The following is a 21,013-nucleotide window of genomic DNA, read 5'->3' on the forward strand; positions in this document are numbered from 1 at the left end:
GAACAGAGGCGTGGAAGGACAGAGGAGGAACAGAGGCGTGGAAGGACAGAGGAGGAACAGAGGCACAGAGGGACAGAGGAGGAACAGAGGACATATTGTGCATATAAAAGCCTAAGTCGTGACTTGTTCTAAACCCGGGACAGATGTGTGAGAGGGACATTGGGGGAAAGCATCCAATGACAATAAGGTGCTGTCATTATTCTTTGTTTCTGGATTGTGAGTTGATTAGTTATGTTTTAATTCTGAGTAAACTTACTTGTGTTTATATTTGATGGTCCCAGTCCCAGGTGATGACAGAAGCAGGAAAAGACAGAGATACAGTGTCATGTTATGCAATTTCATTGAATACACTTCATGATATACTTTTTAATGTCTTCATTTAGCACTTGAAGCTCTCAAAATTATATTGACATTGAATATTAACTTAACATAATATTAGTTAATAACTTAATATTAACTTAATATTTGCATAGAGGCTATACACAGGTCGTATACACCCCTCTCCCCCTCTTCTCTCCTCTCTGTCTTTACAGTTCATGTGTTGCTGATTATCACTAGTCCAAGTCTGGACCACCACCCCTCTCTCTCTCCCTCTCTCTCTCTCCTCTCTCTCTCTCCCTCTCTCTCTCTCCTCTCTTTCCCCCCCTTCTCCCTCTCTCTCTCTCCCTCTCTCTCTCTCCTCTCTTTCCCCCCCTTCTCTCTCTCTCTCTCTGTCTCTCTCCTCTCTCTCTCTCCTCTCTCTCTCTCTCCCCCCTCTCTCTGTCTTTCTCTCTCTCTCTCTCTCTCTCTCTGTGTCTCTCTCTCTGTGTCTCTCTCTCTCTTCCCCACTGGAAAACCCCTTCAGTCCAAATCAGCAGCATACTCCACACAGCTCATTGTTTATGGGACTCAACCAAAGCAATATCAAAATATGGATCTTGATGAATTATTCGAGACTTTGACGATGGATTTTAGTTTATTTAAAATGCAAAAGGTGGCCGATGGAAACTAGTAGCTTTAGAAAACTTTGACATCAACACTTCACAAATATTCTCGTATAAGGCACCACCACCTCCCCTCCCTGGGGCCCGTTTGATTGACAGAGGCTGCTCCTGTGAGGGATTATGCTGCAAAGGTGGGCTCTGGAGAAAGGAGGGTGGGATAAAGGGTGGAGGGGGGCCTAGAGGGGCCGACAGGGGCCGACAGGGGCCAAAGACGGACGGAGGATTAGGCCGCGCGCTGGGCTTCATTAACCTGAATGTTTACACAAGCTGATCTCTCGCAATGAGCCTCCTTTCCTTCCCACAAGTGTCCCCTTCAGAATACCCCTGCGCCCCTTCATCCCGCCCTCTCGCTCCTCTGAGGTCTTCAAAGTCTCAGCTAAGCCCAAGTCTAGAGCCACAACAAGTCAGGCGTGAGGGCCAGATCGATAAGAGCCAGGGAAATAAGTGTGTTCGTCATAGTGTTGTTCCATAGCCTCTGGCAGTTCACTTGTATTTTCTGTTTAGTTTCAAAGTCATCGGCCGTACTTGACTTAAAGGGGCTGTATCTGTATGTGATGGTGTTAAAAAAAGCATAAAAAACAGAATTAGTTCATTTTAAACTTTTTGCAGTGGTGCAAAGTTATTTCTCACTTTCTAATTATTCACTCCGATGAGTTTATAAGCGCTTTTCACAATTTTTCAGAGACCAGAGCGAAGTTTGGCCATGACTGTAACAGCTAGCATGCTAACGGTGCACTTCCTGGTTTTCAGACAAGACAACATTTTGGGTACAGACTCTAAGTACAAAAGGAATGTGGTAAAAATGATTTAAAAATAGGGCTGTTCAATATGTGAAAAGGATGTATCAGGAGTTTTATTCAATTTACATTTTTCTGTTCAAAAACACAATAAAATGGCTGTCAGTATTGATTTCACGCACATAAACATGAATTCAACACAATGTATAGGCATAATTCTTCTTCCGAACACCAAACTCTCCTCTAAACCACATGCTTTTACTGACAGACTGTTGACCTCTCGATCAAACACTGAAGCTAATCATTGAAGGTTATTTGATTAATCACCCAGCCCTGAGTACCATCTCTCAAACTTGGGCAGAAAAGCATCATTACATTATAAAAAGGCCTAACGTAATTACTCATGTAGGACGTAGTACTGCATTGTGTCATGTTTTAATACTTGTGTACACCTTGCCTTACTCTTGACCTCCTCACATCTTAAAACTTAAATGTGAGATAGCTGAAGGAGGTCTGTATACATTTCTCTAACTAGTTTCCAGGTCTAACAACCCCTTTCACACATCACTGGTATTTCTTGAATTTTCAGTCACATGTGCATGATATAAAATCAACTTTTTGGAGCTTTTAACCAGATCAAGATTGTTTCTCCTTTTCATTCAACCACTCAAAGTACTTAGAGGGATTTCTATTCTTCTGCGGACAAGACGCCATTGCTCCATGTCACATCCACTGCTCTTTACTTACTTCCATCTGCAATTTCATTTTCTTAGACGGTGATACACTTGATCTGGCTATAGCATTTTCAACCCCGAAGGAGGCCGAATTGTTTTTATGTTCAGTCGTTTTAGATCAATATTGCAATTAAAATATCCAAAATATATCATAATGATCCACGAGTGTCGCAGATTTGAACAATAGAGCAGACAAAAGCACAATAGGTCTTCTTTAAGAACAAGCAGGGGGGACCGCTGTTGCTACAATGTTTTATATTTAGATGTCATGACCAAGCCCAAAATCTGGAGATGGGCTCCTGGGTGCTGCACTGTGATTGGGTCAAATGCAGAGGGCCAATTGCTCCTTACTAGGCAGGATCACATCTTTTTGTTATTTTGTATTAGTAGAATGTATGCGTTAATAATTGGCCAGTGAGAGATTTATTTTCTTAAGCCACATGTTAATAAGCGATATTCAGCACGCTGTTCTCATTTATTTTAAGTCTGAGTAAAAATAACCAAAGGCTGTCTTGTTCAGATTTCTCCTTTTTTCTTTTTTTTTAAACTAATTATGTAATTTGTCCTGTGACGAGTTGGCCACTGTCCAGGATGTACCCCGCCTAAGGCCCGAAGTCACTGGGATAGGCTCCAGTCACCCGCGACCCCGAAAGGGAACAAGCGGTAGAAAATGGATGGATGGATGTAATTTGTCATCATTATACAAGTTGTTTTATACTCAACCTGTGCATGACATGGTTCGAACAAAGTCACAATTGTAATCTCGTCTGAATCCAAACACAATGTAAAGAGTACTATGACAAATTACTGCAATACAACGTGGAAGTTTGTGGAGCAGTTAAAATCACTCAAGTACACAGTCAAAGTTGTACCGTTTGAGTTATTTTGTGCTGCCACGGTTACATTTGCTAAAGTGAAATTGTGTTTTTTACGGATGATGTTTTTACGCGTGTCACTGACTTCCTGTTTGGCCACATTGCCATTTTAACATTGCTTATTATTGTTACTTATGTTTCCTTCCCTTTTGAATCACAAACCTAATTGTAGGAAAAAACTTTGTCCACATGAGTTAGTCAACCTGTGCAGCGCTTTACTATGAAACAGGCCAAAACATTAGGGAAAAACCGCCAAAATAAAACAAGTTACTGGATACTGAGGGTTTTTTTTCCTTTTTTTTTTTTTTTTTTTTACATATTTGGAACATGCAACCAACAGAGCTATCATCACAGAAGGTAATCTGAAAGAAGCTATTGTTTGGTGCCGCGGTCTTGTTGAGGCTAGTTCCCTGATGGACATTTGAGGAAGTCTTCGTGACGGTGGACGTGACATTGACAAATCTAACCTAGCTTCGTTCTGCCAGTCTTGTTCACTCATTCTCACTGAACGCTCACTATTTTTCTTAGTTGAACTGCCAACAACTTTGACATTTCCTGTTGCTAAGTCTCCAAATGCACGTCAACATCACGTAATGCTTCGGGACCGAGAGGGTAAAGAGCCAACCCATGAGTGCCAATCACGTGGACTTCAAAAAGCTCCGACGTGTGCTTTTATTTCGTTCCTCCGCGGACTCGTTTGTCTTTCAGTTGTTCCTGGGCCTCTACGACAACACTGGGGGCTGTTTATGTTTTAGATCAGTGCTTCTCAAACGGTGCTATGGGAACCTGAGTTGATTTAGTCCAAGTTTAAAAGGTCCAAACATCTAGTACACCTTAGCAATGATCCGTGAAGCTCTTCTCTGTTTTTACAGTCAGTCTTTACCGGACACAATCGTGACTCCACAACGCAGCTTAGCAAGTTCATGCTATTGTTTTTGGCTCGATACAAACTGCTACACCTTTCAGTAAGCTAGCAGAGGCAGGCCTTTAGCCTACTGGCATTTTGTCTACCCAAATTTCATGACAAAACAAAGAGAACATAAGTTATATTGCAGAAAATACTAAGCTACTGTATTTCAGATCAAACATTTTAGCCTGAATTCTATAATGCATCTTTTTTTTAAACCCTATTTAGATTTAACGGTGCAATCCAGTCATCTTTACAATGGAAAATCCTGCTAACTGTAAATTCCTTGGAATTTCTTTCTTTTTCTTTTTAGATTCTCAACTGTCCATCTGTTTGAGAAGCCTTCGAACCTCTGCAGTTTTAAATGTGTTATGTTATATTATGCAACTACGTCACTCTCAAACGTCGCTTTATAAACTGTAAATGTAATTTATGCATTTTGGCTGGTTGGACTCTAATTATTACTCATTATTTTTCCACTGGAACACAGAAACTATGAGAAAACATAACTTCCGACAACAGGAACGCATAATTATTCCTGGTTTTATGCTGATCTGATCGGGTTTAGTATTGATAACCTGGAATTGGTACTCTAGAAAAAGGTTAAAAGTTCTGCTTTGGATAGGATTTAGTCTTATTTTAAACCTGTTTTAGTCTTGGTTTAGTCCGCGCTACGACTGACAGTCATTTAGAATTAAGTTAAAAAGATGCAGGGACAATACAAGCGCCCTGTCCTGATTTAGAAACGGTTAAGTTCCAGTTTTGTCTGTGTCAGTATTTTGACCTGCTGAGAAAAAACTAAGCAAGTGTCAAAAGTTGAAAGAAAAAAATAATTGTTTTGCATCTTGAAAAAAAGTGTTTTCTCTGGGCGCTGAGGTGGAAAAGTAAATTAGCGTTGGCTTTGGCTGGCTCCGGCTCTGACACGGGGAGAATGGTGTGTCGACAGCCATGTGATTGGCCTCTTCAAAGAGCTGTAACCAAACGGACACAGCCTGTGCTAAAGTAAACAGTGTGCAGTCCGGAGCTCTTAGGGAGATGGGCAGGCCGGGGCAAGTGCTGAGATACGCTCGGACATCTCATCAAAAGGAAAAGGAGGAGGTCGTGTTTGCCATGTGGGAGCAGATTAAGGTAGACATATGATGCAAAAATGACGCACTTTGAACAGTGCTCTTTTAGCGTTATCTTACTCAAAGTTGTATTTCGATTCATTCATGCAAGTCTGAGTATTCCTGTATTTTCCTGCAGTTGACGCTCGAGTGCTCAGAAAATGTCCCCGCCCACTGTTCTGCACTTACTTTAATAAAGAAAAATCGGACTAAAAGGAGTTAAAAAATGTCAAAACATTTTCATAACAATAACATAATAATAAAATGTAATTGAAAATCTGCTGCTTGCTACAATCAAATTAAGGGGCGGGGCTTGTCAGCTCTGTACTTTTGAACAGGAAGTCTGAAGACATTTTATTATTGATGCATTTTAGATCAATATTGCAGTTTGCAGAATGTGAAATAATTATCTTTGTATTTTTGAGTTTAATACTAAGTACAGTTAATAAAAGCATAATATGTTTTCCTTAAAGTTAAAGTCAACTACTCCAAAATGGCCTTGTTTTTTGTCTTGTTTTTTATTGCCTTAGGTTTCAGAGTTCTACAGTAAATGAGGTCAATGTCAAGTTTATTTATGTAGCACATTTAAACAGCAGCCCAAAGCGCTGTACACATTTACAGACACAAGCAGAAATAAAGAAAACACAACATGGAAACAAACACACAAAGTAAATCATAAGGGAAAACTCAACTGCCAGTTAAAAAAAATGTTTTTCAGTGATTAAATGTGGAGCTGATACTTGTTTGATGTCTTGTCAGTTGTTAATTTAGTCTTCCCTACATATATTTGCTAAGCTTTCAAGTCACCTCTAGCTTGTTTGGCTAACCGTGATGTGTGGTACCTTATAAGTAAAAATAAAAATAAAACACCTTTCTTTTCTTGGAACAAAACCGTTAAGCATCAGTTTGCATATTGCCTTGGTGTGGGTTTCCTGACCAGAATACAATACATATAATCTCATCATGATAATAGGAATAATACACATTTACTAATACTGAATTGGATAAAATATTTACAATTGCGGCTGACAGAAAACTGATCAGTATTATCAGCCTCGGTAACTGAATTGATTTCACACATGAAATTTTAAAAAGGAAGCAATTAAAGAACATTACAAATTTCCTTTAGTCAATCCATCTTTTTTTTTTAAACATTTTTTGGCCTGTAGATTTTATTGGACAGGACAGTAGCGTGAAATGGGGGAAAAGAGCAGGAAGTACTTTCAGCAAATTGCCGTAGCCGGGAATCAATCTCCTCACGCTGAGGCCGACAACCGAGGAATGAGTCAAGACAAAAAACAAAAAAAAAGATTAATTACCGTTGCTTGGATCTATTGTCAGGGTTTTTGGATATGGCCAGACACTAGTTCCACCCAGAAGGAATCAAGGCTCAAATCACGTCTAGGTCTGGCACATATTTATTCGTTGATCCACATGTTTATTCACTACGCAACTGAAACTAAAGTACATTTAACCTGTTTAAAATCTCTCTATCACGTCTTTGTCTACGCACGATCTTGAAAACTGTTGAGGTCAATGAAGGCCCACCACTAAAACGCCACCCACATCTTAAGAGCGAGAAACTAACTGTGGAGGGGAAATAAATAAGGAACATTGTGAAGAAAAGAAAAAAAAAAGACAGAGGCTGGACACGAGTGCCAAATCACGACTGCAGCGGACCGGCCCGTCGACAGGATCTCAGACAGGAAAGGGAAGGAGAGGAGGAGAGAAAGAGAGAAAGAGGAGACATCTGGGTTTGATTAAGTGGGCCAGTGTGGACAAGCCGGTCTTTGGTGCATGTTTTGACTGCGCCGTACACGGAGGAAGCCGGCCATGTTTGTTTTTCATACGCAAGTGCTTCATTAATCGGCGAACTCATACGGGCAGGAGCACCGGACCAGATAAGGCGCTGTAACAGCCGAGGACTTTGGTCATCGATACGCCGAAACATGCCGTTATTGTGTGTATATTTTGAACTCGTCTTTAGTTTGCGTGTTGAAACAGTTGCGTTGACAAGATGGCGTCATTGTCAGACTTGGGTTACGCACACGGCGTGTCTTGACTTATACGTTTGACAATGTATTGGCTGTATTTGCTATAGGATTAATTTGAAGTAATAAACCCTTAATCTGGTCATTAATCTCATCATTATGATAAGAGAATACTATATGAAACCTCTTAAAAATTGGGAAAACAAAAAAGTTGTTTCTTTGCCACATTTGAGAGTCAAAGTGCTGACAAACCAAAGCCACTCTGAAATGTCTTAGGCAAAAATACAAGGTTTATACCACAAGGATAGTGTTTGTACTGGAAGAATATGGTGTGCCTTAATCTTAATTGTGTTTATTTAAATATGTTGTTGAAATCATGGAAACATCTAAAAACAATTATGGAAAATAGAACATATTGTATGAAAGCAAATATATAAAGCAGTTACATGAAACTAAATATATTCAGTGAAATGATTATACCTGTGTTCTTCTGGATGCAGTTACTTAATGGACTGTCCAATATGTAATTTTTAGTCTTGTTTGCAGAGATATCAATATAGAGTTAGAATAGCCACAAATTAACTTTATGTATTTGGAAAAACACAAAATGTATTTATCTGTAATATCAAACTATTTGCTGCATGACTGTGTAAAAAAAGGCCATATTTTTAGCCTCATTGCTCTTCTATTTCCATTTTCGTTCTTAGATAATCATTCAAAATCGGGCAGATTGATATCTGTGAAAACTCTCCAACAACACCGGAACGTTTTAAGAGATCTTTTGTCCCATCTGCTATTGACCTTACTCCACCCCGCCCACTTTTCCCTCTTTTCCCAAGTGATCGACACTGCCGTTGTAATTGCACTTCCGATCCAGCGGGAAAAGTCTCACAGCTAAACTATGCTATAAAGTAGATTGATTTGAGTAAAATAACAAATGTTCATGTGACCAACAAGTCAGCAATGCACCGATTTCCTGGGCAGCCCAAAAAGAGCTTTTGTAGAACCTATTTTCTCTCGAGGTCGGCAACCGTGTGATAACTAATACAACCGGAAGAAGGATTACGTGGAATGGCGGAATAAGGTGAATAAGACTGAGAACTTAACCTTGAAACTGAACCGTATTTTCCGGACTATAAGTCGCACAATTTTTCATAGTTTTGGCCGGGGTGCAACTTATACTTATATTTATACTTATATACTTATACTCCGGAGCGACTTATATGTGATATTATTTGTTATTTTCACACTTGCAACCGCATTTCATACTCCAGTGCAACTTAAATATGTTTTTTTCTTCTCTATTATGCATTTTTTTGGCTGGTGCGACTTATACTCCCGTGCGACTTATACTCCGGTGCGACTTATAGTCCGGATAATACGGTACGTGGAATGGCGGTGTTCAGATGAGCTTCCGGAATAAGGTGAATAAGACTGTACAACAGCTGTGTCTGAATCTTGAATCTGAGCACTTTATAACTACTTTTATCAATTGTATTTATTCATTTTTGCATGCGTGTGTAGGTTATGTGTATGTTACCGAACACCTGACCAACAACCCATCCCTAAATGGCCTCATATGTATTCTCCCTGTTTTTATAAGTGTTTCGTCCATCAATATTTCCCTTGGCACAAACAGGATTCCTAACAATTTTGACTTTGAAACTCCCAGTGCCAACCGTCCCATTATCAAGAATAGGAGACTCTGTACCCACACACACATGGACCAAACCACTGAACAAACATCAATATATTTCACTTTTCCCCTTAACACATCATTTGTCTTGTCATGCAAAAAGGGTAGCAACATTAAAAAAAAAAAAACGAAAAAAAAAAAAAAAACACCAAACCAAATTGCACAGGGCTAAGTGAAGGCATCGCGAGCCATAAACCACTCATTTGCTTTGACAGCTATAAAACATCTGCACTTTTGGGACACATGTGTGGAAATCTCAGGCTTGGAACGCGCTTTCAAAAAATAAGGGTCGTTTTAAGATTGGAGAGGGAACGCTTTTCGAAACACGGGGCCAAAGTGGAACTGCTAGCTCGCGCCTGTCACGTCTCCGCAGACTGATGGAGTGTGAGGGGAGGTTGATGGCACCGCGTCCCGCACCACTGAATATGAATAAACCATCAAGTGCTCGGGCCCGGCCAAGCTAAACTCACGGAGCAGAGAGGAGGAGGGCCCCGAGCAAACTTCTCTGGCAAGTGGAGACAAAAATCCAGCAGTCAGCCCGCACAGGCCCGCTGCATGCTCCAAAAGTCAATTGCCCATCAAAAAACAGATAATAACTTTGAAAAAACATGATCTGGTCCCACAGCCACAATCACAGATCCCACTTGTTTCGAGAAATGGTTTTCCAGCTTTTTTTTGTTTCATGACAGTTCAGACAGGATTGTGTTATATGTACGGCCATGTGAAATAGAACAAATCAGGTTTCTATGGAAGCATTATTGATGGAAGCAAACAGAACGCAATTTTGAAAAAGGGCTGTCTATGAATTACACAAAAAAAAGGTATTCCAGTGGCAGAAACACAAACTGTCTTGATGGCTTCTTATTAAAAACACAACATAATTTTGCTCATAATTTGGAGATACATTTTGAGCTAATTAAGGCGTTTTCGTTGACAGTTGCCCAAAGCAAACTAGCCTGGGATCCAGACTGGTTCTCGGTATATTGAGTGCAGCAGATCTGGGCACCACCTCCTTTTGGGGGGGGGGGAGGAGCATGATAAACAGAGGAGCACATTGGTCGTATCATTTACAACAGTAGTTCTAGTTTGCAAACCAAGTACGACCAGAGATAATATTTAGCCTTCGTAGTACCGCCACATCTAAACCACCAGGTCCAAAAAATGACTATGTCCAGACTAAACCAGTACACTTCTAGTTCTAAACGAGGATTGACCAAAATGTGGATTAGATTTACTCAAATTCAGAGATTATTTAAACTGCAGGATCTTTACTCCACCTGGAGGAGCTCCCGCACCATCAGTACATGCTACCGCAGTTTGAGAACCACTGATTTAGGACAAAATCCAACTTCTCTCACCTTGAGGTTAGTGCTTTACCTATTGATTTCAAAGTTATTATTATTATTTATTTAATTTCTCCCCCCTTGCACTCTGCCATGTTTGTTTGAGAAGGAGGTGCAACCGATGTGGCTGCCATGTTGAATGAAGCTTCATAACGCCACCTCTGGTTTGGTCTAAAACTCGATTATTGACCCAACTGTAAACTGTAACTATTGTGAATTAACAATTTTTGTAAAAAGGATTTATTTATTTTTTGCCGCCAGATGTGAAGTAACCTAGACTCCATACAGCTACTGCATCTAGAATCTTTTGGTTTTGGTTGATACAGTCGGACCTTGAGTGTCCCTGAGTCCACCTGTCAATCAAACTGAAATCTGGGAGATATGTTGAATAATTATCCTGTCCATGCTTCCATTGTAGACAGTATTATAATCTGACAAAGGCCAAATAACGAGGACTGAGCTGGAGATGTCCTTGCTACAGTTGTACATTTTCCTATGGAACATCTAATAAAACATATTGGTGAAGCGTGTGCGTTTGGCTGGCCAGGCAAACACCAAACCTTAATACATTTAAACCTATATCTCCTTCATTTTGTAAGTAAACTTACGCTACAAACACCTCTACTACTTAATGAACATAAAACAGAAAGATTTTGATTTCATGTGTGCATAAGTATCAAACAAATGCATTCTTCAGACCATGCAAGGTGCTAATCCAGCGGTTCTCAACCTGTGGGTCTGATTCCACCATGTGTTGAAGTAAGGTTAAGGTTAATGTCTATCTAGGTAACTGTCCATCCAAACATTAAACATTAAGCTACATTATCACTTTGGGGGAGTCAACTTTTTATGTTTGGAGGGTGTGAATGCCAAAGGTTGTTGTTTTGTTTGGGGGTAGCGACTAGAAAAATTTGAGAAGTTCTAATCAACGTCTCGGCCGTATCCATTATGTCTCTGTATCATGTTATTTTTCCACAAATGCCTGGTGAGACCAACTCTGTTTGACCGGGTGGGGAAAACGACTGGTATATCTCTTTCTTTGTTCAGTTGCTGCAGTGCCGTGGAGGTGAAACTGGAGCCTGGTGGTTGTGATCTCTCTGAGGTGAGTCAGGTTGGCGATGATGGTGATTGTCCCGTTTGGCAGCACCCGCTCCTGCTCATGTACAGCTGTGTAAGTGTCACTACTGAGTCAACTCTCACCCCTTTAGGAACAAACTCCGCTGCGTACGATTGGTTGATATTGGTAGCGTTAGCAAAAACAAAGCTAACAATATATCATTATAACTAACAATAGTGTAATGTTGTTTTTTGTGGAAAGTATTTTTTGACAGGACAGTGCAGCAGGAAATTTAAATGAAACTAGGGAATGACATTCAGCAAATTGTCGAGAGCCAGATTTCGAACCCGTGACGCCCCACACAACATCTTCATCTCTTTTAGCTTGTCAAAATATTTCTTGTGTTTTGTAACTTTGTCCTATATTTGTTTAAGTCATTGTTTTTTATGTTTTACTGTGCGCAATTTTCCAGTTCCAAAGTTTTACAATGGCAAACAAATTAAAGGTGTGATGGAAGATTTTTCGCCGATTTGAGAACTCAAGCAGAACGCGGACGCACAAAAAAGCCTCGTTGCTACATGTGCGTTTGTTTATTAGCGCGACGGATCGCATCGCATCTCTCGTCTCTGTAGATTTCCGTCTCTTCTGAGCTCGATCTGTCTTTCTTTAATTTTGTCCCGTACACAGAGGGAACTATATTATGATAGATCCATGCGCTCAGCCACAGGGAAACATGCTGCTCTCAGGGGACGAGCCACACGCGGCTGCAGGTGAGCAGTAGGTGCGTTCTATGATTGATACGTGGCAGGACTAAACGGCAGTCCACGCCACGAGGAAATGAAACTCAGATTTGGGCCAAAAAATCGTCCATAACGCCTTTAAACCAAAGTGAATTAATACATTACTATTCAATAATGTTACTTTACTAGTTTGTTTGATTTTAAAATGTGCATGGGTATTATGTTTGACTTACTGTTAAACTAAAGCTTGTTTCTGTTTAGCTGTTTACTATACTTAACATCCTGTGAATTCTGTTCACTGACAATGGCATTCTGATTTTTTAAGCTTGTACTTACATTTATATCCACTTAGATGCCACTTGTATGCACCTATTTCATGCCAAAACTTTTCCAATTGAACTAGTTATTTACTGTTGTAACGATAAAAAAAAAATCTTATTCATACACTGTTTTTTACCATTTAAAAGTACCTCTGAATAGGGCAGTGCAATTAATTTAATTCTAATCAAGATTTACTCATTTCCATTCATCAGTGTTTATTTGAGAGGTCTGGAGTTAATCCTCTGTCATCAAAAGCATGTGGTTTGGGGCAAATTTCACACTCTGACTTTTGTTTTGGATTGTTTGTATAGAACTTTGTTGGAACTACACATTAATTTGCCTTAATTAAGCATGAACAAAGACTTAATTCATATTGAACAAATAGTTTAATAAATTAGGATTTATAGTTTATAGTTGGCTATTAATTACTAAGCCTAAGTCATTCTTAAAAACGATTTGTTCATTATGAATTAAGTCTTTGTTCATGTTGTATTTAAGACTATAAAGTGTAACTATTTTATAACGTGTTATGTGCAAGTTAGTATTGTTTTTGTTTAGAAAATATCGAGAAGAAATCAAATTTAAAAGAAAATTATAATTGATTAACATGAGAAAAAAAATGATTTCTGTCTGCAAAGATAAGTCACCGGAATTTCCTTGCTCTCCCTACTTGTTGATGTTTTGTCTTCCTGTTTTAAACCTTGAACTTGTAGTTATAATCCCACCTTGTCTGACACAATAGTGGCTGAAACTTGATCTTTTGGTGAACCAGCTGGTCAGTGGACAATAGAAGAACCTTTTGGATCTCCTCTGTGCTTAACATAAACTCCTTTTCCAGCAACTCAAGTGTTAAAAACCTCACTTCACCACATCTGCTCTCTTATCATTTCTCAACTGACCACATCTATAAGCTTATTAATAAAGTCAACAATTACATTCATGTTATTCAAATAGTCCTGCCAGACTCCATAAAAATACCTCACACAACGGCAGATGATTTTATTTGTATAATGCAACCGCTAATGATGAAAATTAGAAAAGCGCTGGTCCAAAAAAGGCGTGGAAGTTGAACTCACTTTGGTAATGTTATGTCTGAGTGTGGGAGGTCTGCTCGCTTCAGTTTCCTCACTGTGTTTTTAACAAGAGAAATCGTGGCAGTTCTGCTTTTTGTTGAATTTTCCACCCAATGCCAGTGTTTCATCAAATCAAGCAATTAGACAGTGTCCAAATACCACAGGATTCTAACCGTGTGTCAGTGTGCATTTTGTTGTGCATTGTAGATGACTGAAAATACAACTTATGTTTATTTTGTTTTTTTCTAAAGGTTATCCCACTGCTTTGTCCAGGCCGTCCAGCGTTTCTGTGACGTGCTTTGAGCGTTTGCGGTGGTGCTACCAGATCACAACAACTGAACCTTTTTCTACACTGGAACACTCCTGGAAGAATGAGGGATGACTGAACTGAAAACTGAACTTTCTGAAAAATTTCCGAGAGTCTGATTTGTGTCTAGTTCAAAAGTGCGTTCAGGGCTTCAAAGAGAGTGAATGTTTGGTTCCCTGACAAAATTTTCTTCAATCTTCAAATAGTTTTCAATTCTTTGACCAAAAATTACTGTTCAGCCTTTTATTTTTGCTTTTGGGCTTGTTAGAAAGGATTACATAGTCACAACTGCAACTCTTTTTTAACTATTTACTCAAGTATCATTCAACACAATGGCCACTAGAGGTTACCTTATTCTGCAGTACACTTAAAGAGGACTTTGAAGTTATCATGAGTTACCATATCTTAGATATTTAGAGAGTAGGGCACACACGGGGGAGTAAGGTGAGACGAGCCCAGGCCATGCGCCGTAACAGTGGTTAATAAGCTTGACACGGTGGCAATTCTGGTTCAAATCCAAAGTTGATTTTCAGCATCTAAAGCATGTATTAACTTTCTAGCATGCCTTTTTCAAATTGAATAATTTTAATTTGAAAATCTCATAGAAATATTTAAGTTGTGCATTGTTTAAGCATTTCACAACTTTATTACAGATTTTAACCTCAGTCATAGCCGACACCGATGTAACAGATTATCTGACCATTTTATGTAGACCTAATTTACACCTAAACACTGTGTAAGTCTCTTGGTAATCTGCTGCTATATTTATGTGTCACATGTTAAGTTAAAAAGACCTGGGTTTGAGGGCAGCTTGAAACATATCGCATGTTCTATATATACTCTTCTATAGCAGTGGTACTCTAATGCAGTGGTTCCCAACCTTTTTTCCTTGAAGCCCCCCTGAGGTCCCCGCAAATAGTCACACGTGTCAAAAAATATTGACAAGCATTTATTTCAGACAAATAAACTGCAAGTGTGGGGTGTTTATTCCCATAAAAAAATGGCAAAAATTTATTGTTGAAAAAAAAACATTATTACCCTCTTCAGTCTGTGGTTGAGACACCTAGCAGGATATATCACATACTTGTGCATAGTTACTCTCAATAACTTCAGCCTTGCACAGTTTCTAGTCTGACCTGTTATATTTGTATTGCTGTTACAGTATTAGCATCTTGATACTGTTTGGTTTAAATTAAAACAAATCAACAATGATATAACAGTGAAAAAGGAAATTTACATTTCTACATAATGAGCTATGCCTAGTGCTACCATTTTAAAACCCATTTTTAGTGCCAATATCCCTGACACCACTATTCTTCCTTCCCATGCCTTCAGACTTGTCTCCTTATCTTTCTAATCACTCAATCAGTGTGTGGGACTTTGCATCAGGTGAGCGAGGTTCAGACCTCAGCCCTGTGTCATTATCTCATCAAACTATCAGTCAGCCAGTCAAGAGGAAGAGAAGCAGCCCGGGGGCTTTTAAAGCAAACACACACACACACACACACATGCACGCACAGACACACACAGGTGAGTCTTAAATCCTGCGTAATTAGACTGCAGGACCCAACATTGCTGAAAGGTATGGGAAAAGCTGCACTCCACTCTCTGCTAACTTTATGAGCCGCTGACAAATTCACTTTCCATTGTAAAAAACTGTGCAGCTTTCATCCAGCGTTATCATGTAGAAGCACAAATGGAAGGAAGAAATGTCTGGGAGTGGATTGGAAAGAGATAATATTTAGTTTTCCATCATCATTTAAAATTAAAATAGTTTGTAATACGTTGTTATGCACAAAGTAGGAAATGTGCAAGTAAACCATCTGTAAGTGTATTTATAAAAGATTGCAAAACTACGAGTTCACCATCTTTACGTCATTTAGTATTTGGCTAATAATAATAATCAGTGATATTAGGCTATCGTTTCCCATAAACTGGTAGCCGCACTAACTAACAAGCTCTTATTGCGTTATAGTCACGAAAATCCTTATAAATCATGACAATTGGGGACATAGAGGAGTTTTTTTTCTTTTAAACATGTCATCTGTCCAGTCTGCACAGAAGCCCAATCTCCCACACACACAAACTCCCCTAAACTCAGCGCTGCATTTATCGACAGCTTTAAAAAGAAATTTACAGCGCCACTTCCCCTCCCAGCTGGGCCGCCTGTGAGATCTCCCTGCCCCTTTATTAGATCATTTGTCAAACCCTCCAATAGACGTCTGCCATGTTGTCATCTTCCAGAGAGACAAGAGCGTGTAGCAGGCCTGCAGCATGTGAGTAAACAGACAAAGAAAACGTGCAAAATTCCCAAAGGATTAGCTCCTTCAGTGCCTTCCTGTCGCTCTTTAAGGTAGAATTTACAGCTGATTAGGGCCCACAGTAAAGACCGGCCCCCGCACCCCAAAGGAACGCTGCTAAACATTTACGCAAGGCCAGTCGCTTGGGCCGCTATTGAAAACATGTGTCGTTCTACTCAGGACCCCTTCGGAAAGAAGAAGCCGAGGAGGGGGAAGAATGAAGGACTTGGTTTGAAGAAGTGGAGGAGACAGACGGATACAGGACCAAAGACGTGTGTTACTCTAGGTCGGAAATGCGTTGAGGGCGGAAAGGTTGTCCAAAATGGTACAGAGGGAGACCGGGTTGTGTCAAAAACAGCTTCCAGGATGAGGATTTTGATCACATCGTTGTTATTTTAAAGGTCGCATGCCTGTCTCTGTGTAGATTTCACTGCTTTCATTGGGACTGTTCCACAATATGGCATTAAAGATAAGAAAATATATTACGTTTTATTATATTTATATTGAACTATAACATGGTTTTACATTTTGTTCATTGTAAACTGCAATATTGATCTATAACGACTTTGTAATAGAAACAGATTCATGGACTTCCTGTTCAAAACTACAGATCCTCTACAGGGCATTTTAAAAACCCTAAACGTATTACTCGGAGCCGTCATTTTTCAATTATTTATAACTAAATACAGGAATGTGGGTGGGCATAGGGGGTTGGTGAAAACAGGAATTTTCTGAGCACTCGAGCCTCAGTCTTTGAAAACTAAAGAGGAACAATTGTTGAAAGTTGATTTTCTATTACCACTTACCGTAGTTCTTAATTATGTTTTTGTTGCTCAAACATACCTTCAAAAACATGCTATCTTACAGTGAGCGTGGCCGGCTCTCCACAGATCTGACCTGTATGTTGACCTGGGGATGCTATCTGCTAGTCTCCAGGGAGATAGAAATGTTTAATACCATACAGTGGAACATTCTAGGCAAATCAGTCCGACATAAATGGAAATATGCAGGTGGCAGAACTTGTACGAGAAAGAAAACAGAAACGGAAAAAGCAAACAAAAACTAAATTGTCTTTTGGTCATTGTAACATCTAAAAAATGTTTATTTAAGCAGAAATAATCACCTGAAATTATGGGCTGGCTAAAGGGTTGTTGTGAGAAGAAGTGTATCTACATTTCCCCTGCTTTCATGTGTAAAATACAAGCTTTGCAAGTATGTCGCAGATAGTAGGGGATTTATAGAGGGGAAACAAACAAAAAATCATTAGAATGTCAAATGATTGATTGACTTGTTATAGACAGGGTTTGTCCTCTCAACTGACTCAACTTTCTGACACAGACAAATAGCCAAAATCTTCTTTTTTTTTTTTTTTTTTAATTGTATTTTATTTATTTTATTTATTTTATTTATTTTATTTATTTTATTTATTTTATTTATTTTATTTATTCATCAGTTTAATTGTGCGTAAAACAATGCCCGCAGAGGGCACAACGACTCTTTCAGCAATGAGTTATAAAGCGGGTTTACTTAGAAAAAAGATTTTCACTTTCTGGTGGTGGAGGAGCTGTGTTTGAGCTCTAAAGAAGATGACAGACGAAGTGAAGAAACTACTTGGATGAGTGATGAAACCGATTAAACACTTCTCCACCGTTGACCTAATTCATATTTATTTTACTTTGCAGGACTAAGCTAAAACATGCACACAAGTTGCAAATTACACAGCACAACTTGCATACTTTAATATGGAAAACTTTTTTTTTTTAAAGAAAAGCTTCAATATTTACGCACTCACTCACACACGCACTTACACAGTAAACGATCAAACGCCATCAAATCAACCATGTAAAAACGGTGATATTGCCTTCAGAACTTGCCCTGCATCTGGCCCAGCCGTAACACACGTGGGCAGGACCGAGTGTGAAAGCGGGGGCACTGGGCGGCGGACCAAAAGCGGCACATTTTTTCATTACTGTACAGTGGTGGAGCTGGTTAGTGGCTGGTACAGACATCCAGAACGGTTCCTGCCAGGCCTCCCTCCGCCGCCGGCTGCCGCTCCACGTGTTCCGAATCCGCCACGTGCCCAAAGAACACACAGTTAGCCCACAGGTATGTCCCGACCGCCCCGGGCTAAAGCGCTCTCAGCCAGGCTCCTGTCAGAGTCTCTCCCCCGTCCCGTCAACCTAATGAGAAGTGAAGGGTCCACATGATAGTTCCACTCATATGCGCTCTGAGTTCTCTCTTTTTCTTTTTTTTTACTATGAAGAACTGCTTTTGTTTTAACGAGGTGTCACACGTAAGCGAGATGGTGCTTGAATTTGTTCACACAGACACTACTGTTTACACAGTAGTGTGCTGCTGTTGATCTGTGACTGCTGCAAAACAGGAGAAACCATACCATAAGGAGGAGTAATAATGCTTTCCGAGGCTTTTTAGGTTTATATATGGTGTAGTAGTAGTAGTAGTAGTAGTAGTAGTAGTTGGGTAATAGAAAGGTAATGATATTAGTAGTAGTAGTAGTTGTAAAATACTAAAAAGGTAATGATAGCAGTAGCAATAAAGTAACAAAAAGGTAATGATAGCAGTAGCAGTAGCTATAGTAGCAGTAGTAGTTAAGTAATAAAACGGTAATTATATATGTAGTAGTAGTAGAAGAAGTAATAGTAGTAGTATTAATGACAGTAGCAGCAGCAGCAGAAGCAGAAGCAGAAGCAGAAGCAGAAGCAGTAGTAGTATTTAAATAGTCTGTGACCTATTTTGGACATTTTAAACACTAAAACACGGGTCTGGGACTATTTTGAGGTAGTACCCTGCACCTTTAAGTGTTATCCTAAAAATAGCATCTTTAAATTTATTCAAATTAAAAGGTCTTTCTTTAGAGAAATTCTTTACAATTCTAAAATTACTATTTAGACACAATTCTGTAATTTCTTTGAAAGCAGTTTTTCCTATTTTGTGAAGCACTTTGAATTGCCTTGTGTATGAAATGTGCTCTACAAATAAACTTGCCTTGCCTTATATAATAAAAATGTAATGGTAGTAGTAGTAGTTGCAGCAGTAGTAGTAGTAGTAGTAGTAGTAGTAGTACCAAAGTAATCAATAAAAGTAATGATTGTAGTTTTAATAGTAATACAGGAAGATACTACAGTAAAAGTGTTGTTATTAATGACACGCAGGTGGAGATGAGCAGAAAGGTCACAGTGCACTTCATGCCAACGATGGAGCAAGTTATTTTCCCACCCCGTTTTATCTAACCTAAAGTTCTTGCCATAACCAAACAAGACAGGCAGAAATGATTCCTTCTGACATCATTTCAGCTACGCCAGTTTCAACACAAACAAGGGGGCGAATGGGAGAATAATTGTGGTCGATTTGTGTGCGCGGTGGTATACAGGCTGCGTGTTGGATGTGCCGTGCTTTTTCCAGCGTTTTGGATTTCTCTTTAGAAGTCGGGCCCATGAACTCATCTGATACACCGAGTTTGAGTTCACCTAGCACTCCCGTTTTCCCCAGTGACCTTATAATTACGGAAGGGAATTTGTAGTAATGTTAACGCTAAAGTATAAATTGTCACCCGTCTGATGTTACCAGCCAATCACAGCAGCCTATGTTGCATCGTAACAAGCTGTTCATATAAATACACTCTCTGCATTTGTGGTCGTAGTTTCAGTAACGTGCCACAAGCCTCCTCTGAAACAACTTCAACTGCAAAACCATCAACCTCCTCAGCCTCTCCTCATCTTTTTCACTTTTGTCACAAAGGTCCAGATGACAAATACAATATTCTCATCCTTTACTGTCACTCCTGGTTGAAATTAGCGGGCGGTGATGTGCCAAAAAATTAAAATGATTTTCCCGATGTCAGATCCCGTTTTTGATTTATCGCGGTTCATGTTTTCATATACAGTCTTAAAGAGGTAACTGAAGCCATCTGTTGTTTATAAAAGTTCACTCTTCACTACGATTGGTCGAATCCGACTGTCACTCAGGGAATCACAGGGATTGACAAATGGGAGTGAGCAGAGAGCTACATTAAACTAAAATATCACTGAATAACAATATGCCAATATCACCAAAATTGCATATTGTCACAGGGATGAGATCAACTATTATATATTTTTGCTTTTTATTGGAACATAGATAAATAAAAACACAACAATAACACAACAACCAACAACAGAAAGGAACCCCCCCCAAAAAAAACAAAGAACGACATCTGAAAAAGGAGGAATTAGACTATATTAAGTTCTGAATAATTGTCCCATTTTGTCCATTGTTTTTTAAATGTGTCTATTTTATGGAATCGGAAACACCATAACGTTCATTGTTAATTGTTTTGGGGAACATCAATTCAATGCTAATAGGTTATAATACCTATCAAACAATGAGATTGTATATTATTGTTGCCTAGTGACAGTGGTTGCCATGATAAAATATATATACATCCAGAAATTATTTTGTTTAGCTTGAATTAAAATCAGATTCTACACTTCTTTAACCCCATGTTTATCACAATGACCTGAAAACGAACAAACCTTGAACAAACAAAACGAAAACAAACAAACAAACAAACAAACAAACAAACAAACAAACAAACAAACAAACAACAGTTACTATGGCATTGTCTTTATTCTATACAATACCTATGCTAATTGCTGCTTTATACAGTATTCCCATCAGTACATATATGAATCAAAACTGGTCTGAAGTAAACTATAAAGGTGCATCGCTTTACTTTTCTGATAGACGTGGAGATGGAGTCACCTCTTCTTTGAGATCTTATTACTTCATATTCCAAAGAATGGGATTAAATGTACTGTATCTCCATGGAGACAAGCCAGTGACA

Source organism: Eucyclogobius newberryi, unplaced genomic scaffold, assembly GCF_026437365.1.
Source record: "Eucyclogobius newberryi isolate DKJ021-1_F unplaced genomic scaffold, fEucNew1.0.hap1 SCAF_19, whole genome shotgun sequence".
In the NCBI taxonomy this organism is placed as follows: domain Eukaryota; kingdom Metazoa; phylum Chordata; class Actinopteri; order Gobiiformes; family Gobiidae; genus Eucyclogobius; species Eucyclogobius newberryi.